Below are 11,475 nucleotides of genomic sequence, written 5' to 3'. Positions count from 1 at the left end.
GGCTGAGCTCGGCTCCCTGAGGGGTTGCGTGGCCCTGACACAAATCCACCTGGGCTCCAGGTGGCAGGGAGCTCTCAGGATGCCTGTGGGTGGTCAGTCTATCAAGGCCATTGGCCCCTTTCTGTACAGTGGCTCCTGAGTCCATGTTCTCAGGAGTCATTCTGTCCATTTCACAGGTGGGAGTGTTGAGGCCCAGGGTGAGGAAGTGAGCCTCAGGCTGCGGGCGAGGGTCAGTGGGTTGTTGTTGGGACGCTTATCTGGACCTCACAGTGTCCCTTCGCCAGCAATGCTGAGCCTGCTTTGTGTGGGCCATGGTCTGTGCAGAGCCAGATGCACGTCCACACTCAGTGGTATTCCTCAGGACACTGCCCACCCCAGGCGGCCGGGTTCCACCTGGGGAAATGTGGGGCGGCCGTCTGGCCTGGCTCACCCACAGGCCGGCCTCTTCGTCCTCCAGAGAGCCGCTGCCCCTGGCTGACGTGTGTGTCCTCCTGGGGTGCTGCTGACACCGGGGGCATTCCTGACCCTGCCTGTCCATGCCCCGGTCACCATGGCAACATAGAGCCCCCGCAGGCCCCCTAGCTTGGACTCAGCAGCAGGTCATCCCTGGGACTGGGAGGGACCTTCTACTTCTGGAACAGAAGTGGGTGCAGTTGGGAGGGGTGGGTGGCCGGGTGGCAGAAGAGATGGGCTGCTGCGGAGCAGGATTTCTCCCTGGGGCCCCGGCCAGCGGCACCCAGTGGCACACCTGGGGCCCCTGTGTCTGGTCACTTTCTCACCAAGCCTGGTCACACTCTGCGTCCCGGTCACACCGCTGCCTCCTCCTTGGAGCCAGGAGGGTCTCTGGCCTCTAGGCAGATGGGAAGGACCACCTCCCTTCCCAGGCGGGAGCAGGCTCCCTGCCTTTCTCAGGGACACCCCGGCATGCACCGGGCACCTGTCTGCGTCCCCCGGGTCATCGGCTGTGGCAGGAGCCACTCTGGGGCGGGGCGGTCGACAGGGAACCGGCCCAGCGGGGACCCTGGGGCTGGGCCCGGCCGGGCTCTGTGCCGCTGGCTTCTTGCTGCTGTTGTGATCTTTTGTAAAACTTCCCACCAGTTCTGCTCCTCGGTGAGGAGGCAGCAGCTGGCTCCCCAGGCCGCAGCCCGCCCTCTCCACGCAGCCGTGGTCTCCGTGAGCGGCGCGGTGGGGCCTGGGTGTGTGAGCACGTCGGGGGCCCCTCCAGCAGACGAGAAGAGCCGTCTCCCCTGAACCGCCTGGCGACCCTGGGCACCTCTCTGTGTTTCTCCCAGGACGTCCTCCAGGAAGTGGTGTGGATGCAGTGGAGCCCTGCTCGGGTTCTGCCGTCCACAGAAGGGCCCCGGTCAGCGTGGCGCCATCTCAGCTCGCCATCCGCCTGCATAGCCCCTCAGTCTGACCTAGCACTTATGGGGGGCGTGGGCTGGTGCTTGCCTCCGTGGGTCCTGCGTCTTGAGCAGGGATGTCCAAGAACCACGATGCCCCAGTGGTCACCATTGAAACCCCTGGAGATTTCCTGTGAAAGTCCGGTTTTTCAGGCCGGCTATGCTGGCTCTGCTGGGGAAGTGGCATTGGCAGCCTGCAGCCCAGGGGGCCCTGGGCAGGAAGTGTGGAGGCCTCCGCATGGCCCAGCCTGCGAGCAAACCCACGTGTTCCCCGTGTGCATGGGGTGGAGGCCACAGCATGTTTATACCGACGCCCGCTGCAGGTGGGGAAAGTGAGGCATGGTGTCAGCTCAGCTCTGTCACAGGACACCACACATGGGCGGCCCAAGCTGCTTACTCCCCAGGCTGGGCTGGATATCTGGTCAGCTGTCCTGCCCTGGAGGGGAAAGCCAGCCACATCACCTCGAGGCCCCCGTGACCCCACCCAACCCTGACCACCCCCAGAGGCCCTGCCTGCTAACACCATTGCCCTGGGGTCAGGGCTGCCTCGTGAGGATGAGGGGCTGCAAAGAGCCCACCACAGACAGGGAGGGGGGGCCCAGGCCAGGCTCTGGACGCCGCTCCCCACTCACTGCTGTCTTTCCAGGGCCTCCTTGAGAAACCTGTCGAGCAGATGATGGGGGCTCAGATCACCCTGGAATCCAGGCTCTGTTTGGTGTTTCACAAACAACTCCTTGAATCCTCCTAGCAAGAAAGCGGCACACCCATTGTCCAGATGAGGAAACTGAGGCTGAGGGGGCAGTGAATCGACAAGGACCAGGTGCTTCTTGAGCAGCACAGCTGGGGAGAAGCCCAGGGGTCAGGGTCTCAGCCGCCCCGGCCCCAGGTGTGTGCAGCAGGCCAAGGAGTCCCAGGGAACTGAGTGGACGCCAGGGCCAGGCTGTCCATGTCCTCCAGCCCCTGGGGTCTTCAGGGCCCCTGCTGGCTCAACGGTCCCCTCCTTCCTGTGGGCGCACGAAGGGTTTGCAGGACCCAGCTGCACCTGCAGAGAGAGATGCCCAGCAGAGCCCGGACCCTGCTGCTCGGCCCCAACGCAGCAGCAGCGCTGTCTGTCTGTCTGTCTGTCTGGTTTTCCCTTCTCCTTTGGGGTCCCACGGACAGGCCCGGCTGCTCCCCTCATGGCTGTTTTTCACTGGCTCTGAGCCAGAGCCTCTTTATGGCCTGGACTTCCTCCCGGCACAGCACCTGGTGCCACGGGCAAGTGGCTGAGCTCCGTACGCATGGCATCCCTGTCATCGCTTATTCGCTGAACAAACATTTGTGAAGCCTGGCACTTGTGTTTGTGGCCACAACCAGCCAGACTTGCATCTGTGAAATCAGCCCACGGTATGGTCGCTGAGGAGACAGCCGGGGAGACAGGAGCTGGACCCCCAGCAGGGGCGGGCTGAAGCTGGGATGCCCTGCAGGACAGGAGAGCAGGGAGTGGGATGGGACCCACCTGGAGGGGCTGTGTGTGGACGGCCCTGAGGCACGAGTGAGCTGAGGGCCCAGAGGCAGGGGCAGCTCCTCACCCCGTGGGCGACTTTGGGTTTTGTTCTGAGGGCCAGGGGAATCCAGGCAGAGGTACTGGGTGCGGCCCACTTCACAGGCGCCCTCTGGGACACAGTCACTTGCTCACCCCTGGCAGTCCATGGGACTGACAGGAAGCCTGGGAGGGGAGAGGAGTCCAGACCCAGGCTGCAGTGGCCGCCATCCCATCCACAAGCAGCCACACCCACCCCGAGTGACAGGCAGACAGGTGCGGGGCCACACCCACCTGGGGAGTGACAGGCAGGCCTGTGCTGACCCCCGAGGCAGGCAGGCCCCAGGAGCATTGACAAGCCCAGGAAGGGCGGGGCGGGAGTGGAGCCGCAGGGGCCGGCTCTGGGCTCGGAGACGGGGCTCTCCAGCGGCCAGGGTTGCGTCACCCGGGATGCCCCTCCGAACAGACCCTGATGCAATCCGCCCCCTGCTTGCAGCACAGCTGGCCTCTGCCATCCCTGGGCCCCCAGCCTCACGGCCTCTGTGCCCCTCCTCCCGGGGCCTGCAGGCTCAGCCCCCCACCCCAGCCCCGCAGGCCTGAATCTGCTGAAAGCAAGGTGTGTGGCCCGGGTGTGAGCTGAGTGTGGAGCAGAGAGCTGTGTGCAGGCCACACCTGGCCTTGTGGTTGCAGCACAGGGACTCCCGGTGCCTCCTCACATGGGCACCATAAACGTTACAAAAATGGGCGCAGAACACAGGAGGCGGTGTGCGGATTTACAGCCAGACCGAATTTAGAGAAAACAGACTCGTAGTGGGGACCAGCTGCCCGTGCACGCAGATAGAGCACGCGGCCCCGGCCCTGGGGGTTGGGCCTTTTTATATTCTAGGAGGTCTGGGGTGGGGGTGGGGTGGGGGGCAGCAGGCAGAGGGGAATTCCTGGAACTGGTCTTTCAAGTGTTTCAGCATCTGTTCTCAGGTGGCCCTGGGGGGTGGAGTATGAAGCCAATAGGGTGTGAGCCCAATTGAGATTCAAGGGCAAGGAATGCATTCCAGTGTTTATCTCTTGGGCCGTGAGGGAGAATGGCTGAGGCTGACGTCTTCCATCCTCCCCCCCCCGCCCAGGCAGTCGCTGGACAAACCCTCGAGGCAAAGCCAGTTTTGTGAGGGGGACCTGGCATCAAGTATACCTGGGTGGGTGGGCCCCCATCTCCCACCTAGTAGGTGCCTCGTACAGGGGTGCACCCTGGGCTTTGGAGCCCTGGACCCCAGTATCAGGCTCGCAGGAGCTGGCGACCTCTGAGTCAGAGAGGCACTGCCATCACTAACAGAGGCTGAGGCCGAGCAGTCAGGGAGGGCCCCAGGAGGGGGGACGAGCCTTCCCGGGGAGGGCCCAGCTGTGCAAAAGGCTCAGGCTGGGGAGACACACAGAGGCCACTTGCAGGTGGCTGTGCCCAGGCTGGGAGTGGCCCCCGGGGCCCGGTGCACCCACCACCTCTCACCACCAGGCTCCTGCGGTTCTGTCGCCGAGACGGCTGATTGCCTCGGTCACTGATTCTTCATTTCAGTTCAGACCTAAAGGTCACTTTATTGTGAAACAGGCACAATGCGGCATCTACCAGGGGGCCATGCAGGTCACTCACGTGCTGGCGACCCCTCCCCCAACTGTAGGACATTGCATCATCCGCAGGAAGCCCTGAGCCCAGCACTCCGCCCCCACCCTCACCTCAGGCCCTCCGGTCTACTTCCTGTCTGTGCAGGAGGAACCTCAGCACCTCCTGTAGTGCGGTCCGTCTGTCCTGCGCCTGGTGGGGGTCCTCACGTGTCGTCCACGCTGTCCCCCGTGTTCTGCACCCCGCTCTGAGGGCCCTGCACTCCAGTGGGCCCCATTTAGCATGCACCTCCTGGGTTTGGCAAGCTGGGCCTCCAGGAGCACCGGCCTGACAAATGCCCCTCCTATCCCGCAGGTCACAGAAACATCAGTTAGGGCCCCACCAGGGGCTACGGGTGAGGTCAGAGCACATCCTCTCCAGGAGAAGCGCACAGATGGCAGAGAGCAGGCCGCCCAAGGAGGCCACTGATAGAGGCCCTGCCTGGTCAGAGTCACAGCGGAGGCCCCAGACAGCCCTGTAGGGACCCCAGCCTCCTCGTGCAGAGCAAAGGGCAAGGAGATGGGAGACTCGGGATGGCTCTCGGTCCTTGGATTCCCTTGGCCTCGTTGCTGTGCGCTGTCTTCCCACCCACCCCCACTCCCACTGAGGACAGCGACAGCCCAGCTCCCCCCCCCCTTCACTCTCCCACCTGTCAGCTGCACGCACCCGATAGTGCTCCTTGCTGCGTCTCCCACTCCATCCCTGGGGACCCTCCTGCACCTGGCTCCTGCCGGCTGGAGGAACGGCTCCGCCTGGAGCCCCGGCACCTACCTCGTACGTAGAGCGTTGCTCTGGAGGCAGAGGCTGGGGAAGACAGGCACTCTGCACTCTTGAACCTGGACCAATGCAAACGGCTGCTTTGCCCGATGCCGCCTGGGAAACGCCCCCGAGGAAGTCCTGCAGCCCAGGAGGGGAGAGCAGTGTCCACCGCCCTTTCAGAACAGCCGTGGAAACACGTCCGCCTCAGGACCGCGGACGAGTGCGCGCGGGGCTCAGCCACGGGGCGCGGTGTGTGCCGTGTGTGAGCTTATGCAGAAGGGATCCAGAGTGAAGCAGTGTGAGAGATTTCACTCCACTTGTTGTTCGAGGAGGGAGCCAGGCCCTCAGGACGCTGGGACAGAAAGCAGACACAGAGGATACTGAAGGAGCCTGCAAATGGAGGAGCACCTGGAGGGAGGGTGACTGCACCTGTGCGGATGGGAGAGGCTTGCTGGCCCGTCAGCCACCTGCCACCCACCGCGAGTGGACTCAGCTCAGAGCAAGGGCAGCCCTGGCGTGGCAGGCAGCTCAGACTCCCAGGCCTTGAGGCTGCGGTTACCCAGGCAGGCGGGCGAGGACTTGCTAGGGAGCAGCCCGCCTAAGGCCCATCTGTCCCCCGACTGCGGCCTCCTTTCTGTCCCGGGAAATAGGCCAACCTGCACATTCTCCGTGTCCCCTGCCCCTCGCTGACGAACAGGTGCCCTTTGTGGTGGGTTTGGTGCCCGGTGAGCGAGTGGTCTTAGTACCTTTCCCAGACCCCTCGGAGCAACCTCCTTGGGAACTTTCTCTTTTTATTTGAGGTGACATTCATTCACACAACAAAATCATCCATCCTCAAGTGTCCAGTGCAGTGACTTTATTACAGTCACAATGCTCTCTAGTTCCAGAACATTCCATTACCCCCAAAGAAAACCCACGGTCACGAACAGTCTCTCCTCACCATCCTCCCCCAGCCCTGGGAGCTGCCATTCTTCTCACCTGTTATTTTTTTATAAGATTTATTTGTTTATTTGAAAGGCAGAGTTACAGAGAGACAGAGAGGTCATCCATCTGCTGGTCCACTCCCCTGATGGCCGCAACAGCCAGAGCTGCACCAATCCAAAGCCAGGAGCCAGGAGCTTCTTCTGGGTCTCCCACGTGGGTGCAGTGGCCCAAGGACTTGGGCCATCTTCCACTGCTCTCCCAGGCCACAGCAGAGAGCTGGATCAGAAGTGGAGTTGCCAGGTCTCAAACCGGCGCCCATATGGGATGCCGGCACTTCAGGCCGGGGTATTAACCCGCTGCACCACAGCGCTGGCCCCAGGCATTTTCTTTTTTAAAGATTTATTTGTCTATTTGAAAGTCAGGGGGCCCATGCTATGGTGTAGCCGGTAAAGCCGTTGCCTGCAGTGCTGGCATCCCCTATGAGTGCCGGTTCCAGTCCTGGCTGTTCCACTTCCGATCCAGCTCTCTGCTGTGGCCTGGGAAAGCAGTGGAAGATGGTCCAAGTGCTTGGGCCCCTGCACCTGAGTGGGAGACCTGGAGGAAGCTCCTGACTGCTGGCTTCAGATCAGCACAGCTCCGGCCGTTGTAGCCATTTGGCATCCCACATGAGTGCAGAGACTTAATCACTTGGGCCACCTTCCATTGCTTTCCCGGGCACATTAGCAGGGAGCTAGATCAGAAGTGCAACACTGGGGACTTGAACCAGCGCCCATGTGCTATGCCAGTGCCACAGGCCAGGGCTCTAACCCGCTGCGCCACAGCACCAGCCCTGGACTTTGCCCATTTTACAGAGCAGGAAACTGAGGTCCAGAGAAGAGGGATTAAGATGTGACTGTCAAGGCCGGCGCTGTGGTGTATCGAATTCAGCTACCACCTGCAACTCTGGCATCCCATGTGAGCACCAGTTCAAAGTCCCAGCTGCTCCACTTCCAATTCAGCTCCCTGCTGATGTGCTCAGGAAAGCAGCAGGAGACACCCAAGTGCTTGGGCCCCTGCGCCCGCGGAGTTCTAGGCTCCTGGCTTCGCCCTGGCCCAGCCCTGGCCCAGCCCTGGCCATCGAGGCCATCTGGGGAGTGAAGCAGTGGATGGAAGCATGCTGATTTTCTCTGACTCTGACTTTTAAATAAATAAATACATCTTAAAAAAAAAAAAAAAAAAGAGGTGGCTGTCTCTTGTCCAACCTCAGAGGTCCCTTATTGTCATCGTTGGTCCAGGGCTACCCGTCGTTATGAGCAGTGGTGGGCTGGGGGAAGGCTTGTCTTAGATGCAGTGACGGCCAGTGACTTCAGGAGGCAATCCTGGAGCCAAAGCAGCATTTGGACAAACAGCCAGTCAGTGCCAAGGCCCTGTGCCCATCAGGTGGGCGGGACAAAGGGGGAAGACCATGCTGTGCTCATCAGGGGACTTCTGGGGTGGCCCAGGGAGAGATGACAGCAGCTTGGACTGGGGGTGGCCATGGGGGATGGACTTGGGCAGAAGAGGAAAGTAGATGAGTGGTTGGCTGGCTAGGAGCAGCCCCTGGGGAGTGGTGCCACTTGCCGAGGTGGGAGGGCAGGACTGCCAGGTTGGGGAGATGAGGAGAGGGGACCAGGGGTGCTGGCACGGGAGTCTGGGTGAGGCGCTCAGGGGAGGCTCCAGCCCTGCTGCTGGCCCCAGGCCCTTTGTGACTCAGCCCAGCAGGAGCTCTGCGTGTCTTTAGGATGTCCCTCGAGGCCCCTGACCGTCCATGCAGGAGCCGGGGCTGGCTGTGGCTGTGTCCGGCTGAGTCACCGGCAAGACTGAGGCCTCCTGAGGAACCAGTCTGGCCAGCTGCAGGCTCCTGGCCAGCTTGGGCCTCCTTTGGAAGGGGCTGAAGTTCAAGGACTGGAGCCTCGGGAGGCTGGGAAGGTGGCTGGATAAAGCCGTGTGTGCCTGGACCCCGTCAACCCCCCTCCTGGCCACCCTGGCCACCTCCACAAGGCTCCCCGGTGCCCTCAGCCCCTGGGCAGGCAGGGGTGGCTCCTTCCACTCAGGGGTAGTGACTGCCTGGACCACCCCCAGCCCCTTCCTCCCCCATCCTCCTTCTTCCTCTCCTCGCTGAGTTTCATGTGATGTGAAATGACACCGTGGGCAATTCGGAGGTGTCGCAGGACACCGTACAACCACCCGCTCTGTCCAGGCCCAAACCTCTCACCACCACCGGAGGAGACCCCAGTCACTCTGGCCCCGCCAGCCTCTCTGGGCTTGCCTGTGCGGCCGTGTGTCTGTCTCCATCCCGAGGGCAGTGCCGTTCATCCCCGTGGTGGCCTGGCTGTCTGAGCATTTCAGACCCACTCCGCCGAGGCAGCAGTCACACACAGGCAGGTCAGTGAGTTTGGACAAATGTGCGTGCCCGGCCCCCCGCCCCAGTTGTCCACCACCCTGGGGCTCTCTGCTGCCTTTCCCAGGGAGCCACCATCCACATCCGCTGACCTCCCTTCCAGACCCCTGCACAGGAACCGCTCGGCTCGGCTCGGCACAGAGCCTCTGCTCCTGGCTCTCGGGCCCTGCGGCAGGGCAGGCAGGTGTGGCGGGGGTATCCCCGCAGTGTCCCTGCTCAAGGACTCTCCACTCCATCATGGGGTTGCCTCTGGCTTTGGGCTATTAGGAATAAAGCTGAGAACATTTCTCTCTCTCTCTCTCTAAGATTTTATTTATGTATTTGAGAGGCAGAGTTACAGACAGAGAGAAAGAGGTCTTCCATCGGCTGGTTCACTCCTCAAATAGGCGCAATGGCCAGAGCTGGGCCAACCCAAAGCCAGGAGCCAGGAGCTTGTTCCAGGTCTCCCACGTGGGTGCAGGGGTCCAAGCACTAGGGCCGTCTTCCACTGCTTTCCCGGGCCATACGGAGAGCTGGATCGGAAGAGAAGCAGCCCTTATGGGATGCCGGCGCTGCAGGCGGCCACGGTGCCAGCCCCCAGAAATGGTTTTGTGTAAACACCTAGGTATAAGATGGCTTCTTGGGGCCCCGCGGGTACTGGGGTTGACGTCCCCTGGGTCCTCAGGCTGTCACCACTCAATCCTCCAGAGCCAGCAGGTAAGCCCCCTCCCAGCCCCAGCCCCAGCCCCAGCCCCAAGGGTGGGCCCTTCCCTGATGCCTCTCCTTTGGTGCGAAGTGGCTGAAGCCTCCGGTGCCAGCCCTGGTTCTGAGAAGCTGTCTGGAGGGCTGGGATCCAGGACAGACCTAGCCTGGGGCCGCGGGTGGGGGGTCTGGAGAGCTCTGGAGAACTCAGCCCAGTCCTCTCTCTGATCATCACTGCTCCCGGGGGCACAGAGAGCCCCGCCCAGCTCCACCCTGGCCTGGAGGGCCTCAGGTGGCCTGGGCCCCAGCCTGCTGTGAGGACTGCATCTGGGAAGCCGGTCAGCCCCTCCCCCCCCCCCCCACGGTCGCCTAGCTCCAGGGTGATTGATTGCCAGGGTTTTGGCTGTATCTGTGGCCACTGTTGTAAGGCCGCCGCAGAACACACCAAACGCCGGAGTCAGCAGAAGTGTTTACTGGGGGAGACCCAACAGACCGGAGGGCAGGGGCGAAGCGGGAAAAGAGGAGGAGAGTGTAGGAGAGAGAGACAGATTGAGAGAGCGAGCCAAGTGTTCAGGAACAGGTCCTCTTAAAACTTTGCCAGCGGGCGGGCAGGGAAGCAGGAACAGCGAATCTGATTAGGATGGGGGTGGAGCCGACAGCTGTGGTTGGGCCTTGGCGCCAGGGGCTACAGCCTAGGATGGCTTTGGGGCGTAGGTTGCACCACAGATAAGACTGTGCCATTTTACTAACAACTTAGGTTTTTATAAAGATTTCTTTAATTGAAATCCAGAATGGGGTAGAGGGAAGAGAGAGAGAGAGAGAGAGAGAGAGAGAGAGAGAGTCTTCCATCCACTGGTTCACTCCTCAAGAGCTGCAATGGCCAGGGCTGGGCCAGGCAGAAGCCAGGAGCAGGGGCCTCTTCTGGGTCTCCCACGTGGGTGCAGGGACCCAAGCGTTTGGGCCATCTTCGGCTGCTTTTGTTAGTAAAATGGTGCAGCCCTGACACCATCCTAGTCTCTCGCCCTGCCGCCATTGCTGGAAGCCAGGTAGCCACATGGCCCAACCCCCGGTGTCAGCCCCATCCCCGTCCTCATGGGATTCTTCGCCCCTTCCCTCTGGTCTGTTGGGTTTCCTCCAATAAACCCTTTTCCGTACTCCGGTGTTTGGTGTGTGTTGTGGCGGTCTCACAGCTTTCCCAGGCCACTAGCAGGGAGCTGGGCCGGAAGTGGAGCAGCTGGGTCTTGAACCAGTTCCCATATGGGATGCCGGCGTCGGAGGCAGAGGCTTAACCTGCTATGCCACAGCACCAGCCCCTCAGTCTGCCTTTCAAATAAATAAACAAATCTTAAAAATATAAGCAAAGACCCCTAGCTTTCTTGTGGACTGAACCATCTTCCAGATGCAAATCCCACCCTGCCATCGGGCCCTCCTCTCTGCCCTTCGCTGTCCCCACCAAGCATGTCCACAGGCACAGCCTCGCGTGGTCCCTGCAGTCCTGGCACCTTAGCGTCCCCTGCCCCCAAGCCAGCCCCTGGGCTGGAAGCCCCCGAGGGCAGGAGCCCTGTTCACAGTGCATGGTAGTGGGTGTTCACAAACACTGGTGGAACAAAGGCGGGAAGGAAATGGGGCTGTGCTGACCACGTGGCCCTTGGAGTCTCCTCATTTGAAAAAGCCAAGGCTGGACCAGGAGACCCAGGGCCCCAGGGTGGGGGCCTGAGGGAACCCTGGTGTTGGGAGAGGGCTTCCAGGACTGGCTGAGGCCCGGGGTGGTGAGGGCGGATCAGAACCCCGCATTTGCAAATGCAGTGCTTGTGAGTCCTGCTCTTGAATGCGAGCAAGCCCCCCAGCTTACACCGGGATGTGGGGGCAGGCCCCCCAGGCGGTCGCCGTGGTGAGCGCGCTGGCCTCCGCGAGGCACGCGGCCTGCCTCGAGAGCGCGGAGCCGCAGGCACGGGGCTCTGCACCTGCGTCTCTTCGGAGCGCGCGCACTCGCGTGTTTATTTAAGGCCATGGACCGCCCGCAGAGCACCGGCCGCGACCCGGTGGACCTGCGCCGGCTCCCAGGTTTCGGTGCAGCCGGTCCCGCCTACAGCTGGACAGAAACGCATGCGCTGTGACT

The 11,475-nt window shown here is 62.0% G+C and overlaps 1 long non-coding RNA gene across 1 annotated transcript in view; it reads right to left on the bottom strand.

The window, feature by feature from the left end:
• Positions 1-8,959: 8,959 nt before the first annotated feature.
• LOC138847451 (uncharacterized) overlaps positions 8,960-11,475 on the bottom strand; it is a 4,735-nt gene continuing 2,219 nt past the window's right edge. Inside the window, exon 2 of the long non-coding RNA XR_011385292.1 lies at positions 8,960-9,187. This is a non-coding gene — a long non-coding RNA (uncharacterized lncRNA). The remainder of the gene's footprint in view (positions 9,188-11,475) is intronic.

This window comes from Oryctolagus cuniculus, chromosome 21 (assembly GCF_964237555.1).
Source record: "Oryctolagus cuniculus chromosome 21, mOryCun1.1, whole genome shotgun sequence".
NCBI lineage: Eukaryota > Metazoa > Chordata > Mammalia > Lagomorpha > Leporidae > Oryctolagus > Oryctolagus cuniculus.
The sequence above is the reverse complement of the archived record's forward strand: the minus strand, read 5'-3'. Positions and strand labels throughout refer to the sequence as shown.